The sequence below is a fragment of the Meleagris gallopavo genome, chromosome 5 (genome assembly GCF_000146605.3).
Source record: "Meleagris gallopavo isolate NT-WF06-2002-E0010 breed Aviagen turkey brand Nicholas breeding stock chromosome 5, Turkey_5.1, whole genome shotgun sequence".
NCBI lineage: Eukaryota > Metazoa > Chordata > Aves > Galliformes > Phasianidae > Meleagris > Meleagris gallopavo.
The window spans coordinates 7,749,905-7,755,235 of NC_015015.2; positions in this window are offsets into that span (position 1 = coordinate 7,749,905).

Genomic DNA, 5,331 nt, shown 5'->3' on the forward strand with positions numbered 1-5,331 from the left:
AACCTTCCACGTTTGTTTCTAGTATGCAGAAATGGGGGAATCCTGCCTGGCTTGGTTTAGGATCTTAAACTTTCAAAGCCAGCTTGCTCAGCGTAGTCACTGCATTTTCTAGTGCTGTGAAGAAGCACCTCCTGACCTTTCTTAGCCTGCATTTTTGTGCTGTAGCTGCCAGGACTTGCTCCAAGGAGCTCAGAACTGACCCTCATGATTTCCCTGTAGTCAACCAACTTTTGACATATACTGTAGCACTTTAGAGGAGCATGTGACCCCTTATTATTTGTGACCCTGCGAACCATTGTGTAATCTGTTGACTGTAATGCACCATGCCAATTTATTCTCCGCTGGGAAGTCTTGCCAAGGACTTGATGGAATAGCATGATTTTATCCACTTTATTGTTTTCATTGTGTTTCATAAACATCTAGGACCCTCTGGGAAGAATCACTGGGGCGGCTGGGCCTCCTTTTTTTAATTGCTGGTTAAATAAATGTTGCCAGTTTAAAAGAGAAAAAAAAAAAGTAGTATGCAGGATTTCAGAATGCCTGGAACTGTTAAACATTCATGTTTAGGAAGCAGAACTATTTTTAGTGTAGGGGCATTTAAAGGAATGGTACTCGCCCCTTGTGAAGAGGTCACTGCTAAGTGTGCTGAAGAGCCTGCTTTCAGCTGGTGAGCAAAACCAAGTTTCCCACAGCTCAGTAGAGCTGAAGAACCAGATTTGTACTTTCCCACTTAGATAAACAGGGAGGATGGACTTCTTGTTAGTTTACAGTAGTGGGAGTGAGGAGGCTTGGATTCTTACTTTGTAGACATATAAAAAGTCTTGGGGAAATGCTTAGCTTTCTGCTTCTTTCAACCGATGTCTGTGGTGGAGGTGTGGGACTGAAAGGCTTTCTGAGGAGTTCTGGGAGCTGGCAGCTGAGGGTACTGTGTATTAACCCTCAGGATGTGTCACAATTCTCTTGAATGCATCCCTGGCTACCATCTTCATCTACAGCTAAATGAGCTGGGGTTAAAAAAAGTACTGATGCTTGAGAACTCGAGTCAATTTGGGATCCTCAGTCAATTCTGAGTATAGGACTGTGGTTGCAACATAAATTACTTTGGATGAGCTCCTCTGCTTGGAAAACAGAAGCACTCTTTTCATGGTTTAAGAGAGTGTGATTTATGTCAAAGTTTCTATGTTCTAGATCCTTTGTGTCATGTATGGTGTGTTTCAAGCAACCTAGACAGGGTTAAGTGGTGTCTTCCAGGGTAGGGTAGTGAACCAAAATCTGCACTGTTCAACTTCCAAAATGTGCCAAATGATAGCTGAATCAAATCAGGTTTCAGTGCAGATTTCACTGATTTTAACACAGGTTCAATTCAGATTGCAAATTATTTATTTGTTTGCTTGTTTCCCCTCCTTTAATGTTGAATGCCATGTGCGTTATTTTGCTCTCTATGAACAACTGCTGCTTTTCAGATTTTTTGGTCTGCAGTTGAGATGGAAGCAAGTTTGGGGAACTGAATCCAAATATTTACATTCTTGATTTGGCCTAGTCTTTATACTTGTAAACACTCATGGTCACACTGAACTTTGGTGAGGTTATAAGTGGCTTTGTCAGGCCCTGGGGAGTCACACCCTGCAAGACCTGAAATTTCCCCTCTTAGGAAGAGTTTTGGATGAATTTTTCAGGTGTATACTTTGGTTGAGAATTAGTGTTTGTCACTCTTGATCTGACTGCAGAATCTTTCCTGCACCTTGCTTTTTTTTTCTTCTTTGTTTTTCCTTTTTTTTTTTTTTTTTTCCCCAGTGAGATTCATCAAGTTCAAAATGTCACGGAAGAGCTGTTGTGCCTGCATGGAAGGTATGGCATGATGGTTGGAAATCCTTGTCTGCTGTGCTGCTCCAGAGCTCTGACCCAATTGAGTAGAACCATAGTGGAGACCCTCTTCCCTCCATGGTTACCATTTTCCTGGTCCTTACTTCTTAGGTGGGCACAAAAAGAGATAGAGGCCTGATTTGAACAATGAGGATGTTTGCTTGTGGAGAACCAGACCTAAGCCCTCTTCTCATTCATGTAGGTTTTGGTGGCCTGCCTGTGGTGGGGAGGGTTTGGAGATTCATGATCCTTGAGGTCCCTTCCAACCCAGGCCATTCTGTGATTCTGTGATAGGCTATGAATACGAATAGCTGTCGCTTCAGTAGAAATTTCGTAACCACCAAGGACCAACCCTTTAAGTTTTGTTCTGCATTAGCAATTGAACTTTTTGATCCACCTTACCACACACCCGAGAGATAAGGATCAAATGGGCAATGCTTCATGGCCAACTCATCCTATTGCTTGGGAATGCCTTTCAACTTGGGTTTGAAATTTGAAATCATAGCTTTGTAGTGGAAAGCCTGAGACTATAGATGTGACTGAGTTGCATTGGGTTACGGTAAGATTTCCTACTCATCAGTTGAGGTTTATAACTTTATATCCTTAGCCAACCTGGTTTTGAAGGAGGTTGCATTAGTTTAATCCACAGTGAACATGTTTAGAGCAATCCTATATCTGGAGTGTGTGCACAGATCATTGGAACTGTTTAGGTAAATGAATGCTAATTCATATGATCAGTGTTTTTTATATACTCTGCAGTAAGCTTCTAACCTTGGAGATGCATTTGTTAGGGTTGAGGAAAATAGAATAAGAGGAGATGTTCATTTTTAACACTACCTTTTTCCAGTTTTTTGAAGCTGTATCCTTCTGCTGAAAGTATGTCATCTGTAGCAGTGCAGTTGAGATTTCAGGGAGTTTGTGCAAACAGAAAAGTCCCTAAAGACACACTGAAAGCACAGTGGGTTTTTGTCAGAAATGCACCCTGTGTTCACACACATAGGAACAGGATGTAGCTTTGACTTAAGTGTATCAGTCTCCCAGTTTCTCTTTAAAATGAAGCTGTGGAAATGCTTGATGTATGAACATTTAGTGCTGGTGCCAACACAGGAAACTAGGTCTTTGAGCTGAAACATTTAACATTATTTCCTAACTCCCATGTCATTAAAAACACTCACTGTATGAAGTTCTAATACTGTTATTCATTTAATTGTTTTGACAGGGTCATCACACTAAGTTAATGCTTTACATTCCGCTCCTCCCCCTTAAAAAAAGGGGGATTATTTGTCTTCATGCAACATCCAGTCTGAGTTGCAGGGGACAGATGCTAACCGACCAGCATGATGCCAAGAGCCCTGCTTGGCCTGCTGTAAGGACTGGTGCAGAGACTGAAGTGCTTTAGGAGACCTCCCCTGGCAGATCTCACAGCCCTTCTTCAGTGAGGAGCGGATGGTTCAGACATGTTCTGAGATGCCCTTCAAGTTGGGAGATAGATCTGCCTCCTGACATTTTTGCTTTCAGCATTGTTTCTACTTGGAGAGAGTACAGACATTTTTTCAAGACAGAATGAAATAAATGAGGTTAGAATGATGCTGATACTTTGTCCTGGTGGAAACTGTTATCACTCAAGGTCACTGGAAGTGGAAACATATCTGGCCCTATGTCATGTTGCGCTCTGAGTGGGCACAGTGTGCTAATGAAAAGTGGAGATTATTGACTCAGCTAGTAGAAAAGTGCTTCTCTCATTTGTGCTACAAGATCTCAATGGTCGGAGTTTCCAGTATGCCTCACCTCTTAATCCTCTCTAGGCTCACAAGCTCCCCTTAGCCAGTGTTGTTTAAATGAGCTTCATTAACTGGGAATGTTGTTTTGAAGGTATGGCAGATCAGTGTACATTACAGTGAAGTGTGAAAGCTTGCCAAAATCACCTGGGTGGTGGCAGGCTGTGAGCAGTTCCACTGTTACTCTGCAAACTGGGGAGCAGTTCCACACCACTGCTTGTGTTTTGCTGCCTGCTGTATCCCTGCCAAATGGTTAATCTTAGTCTTTGAGCAGAAAATCCCCCATTTCACCCAGACTGTGTAAGAAATGGCTGGCTTGGGAAAGAAGTGAGGTCAGAGCAGGAAAGGAAAGAAGGGGATCAGAAAGAAAAGAGGCCTAAAACAGTCTGAAACACTCCACAGGCTGACTGCAAGTATTACATAACAATTTACAAAATTGTTAAACAGTATTCAGAACTTGTGGATACAATCCATGCACCATTAGGTTTGAATGTATGTTCCTCTTTTACTATTTGATGGATGTATCTATTGCCAGACTTAAAATCCTGAACTATTTAATTGTAATGTTTAAAAAAATAGTTCAGGCAAGCAGTGATTCCATAAATGAGTATTTCTATAATCTGCTGTGCTCTGATCTCTGGTTTCATGTTTAATTCCCAGTTATACCAGATTGAAAGGCACTAACAAGATGGTTGCTCTGGCTCAGTGTGAGTGGCTGAAGAGAGCTGTTACCTGTACCCTGTTGCTTAGGAAATAAGGGACACTGAGTGATGGTTGAGTGCACACACACCGTGCAAGTGCTTGTTCCCTGTTGCGTGAAACCAGGATTCTTTTGTTTGTTGCTGTGCTTATAAGGAGCCACTCATTTAATACTTGGGACAAGTACAAGACATGCTGCTGTTCCAGCCTTTTGCTGCCTGCCCTATTGAGACAGAGCATTTCTCTGCTGTGAGTGTTTTTTGCCTGCTTAGTAGTTCCTTGCTGTTTGTTTGTTGTTCATAGTAGTCTGGCCTGCTTCTTTGGAAACTATCTGCTTCACTTGCAAGGTCTGGATAGCTTCTCTTGTTGCTGTGCTCTGAGAGAGCTGCTCCAACTTCTGTTCCTCTATCCCCAGGACAAGTAGAAGTTAAGACCTCGCATGGACAGTTCCCTGTTTGAATAGGAAGTCTGTGACTGCACCTGGGCTGTCATAGCTGCCCTTAGCTGGTATTGTTTGACAACAACTTGGAAGCAGGACCCTTTGAGGCTTTTGCTGCCATAATAGCAAAGCAGCCAGTAGAATAATCGCTCTTTCTCCCTGGAGACATCCCCAGGTCTGGGAAGCAAAGGGAGATATCATTGCCAGGTGAAGAGCTATCTTATCCAGTGCCACAGTGAGCTGGGGGCTCTTCTTCGTTGGACTGTCCTGCTTTTCCTGTGGCCATAAGTTATGTCTTTGCACGCAACTAAAGCTTCATTTAAAGCCTTGTGCTTCAGGGAAGCTTGCCTGCCAACTCTTAGGAAAGCATTTGTCATTTCTTTCTCTTTTATTTTCTTAATGTGTTTCTTATTTTTCCTTTAAGTCCTTGATCCTCCCTCTCTAGTTGTGCTGCTGCTGCATCTAGGCTGCGTATGGTTGTGTGATCTAGATTTTGTGGATCACATTTTGACTTTTTGATTGAGGTTCATTGGGACATACAAAGAGGATAAA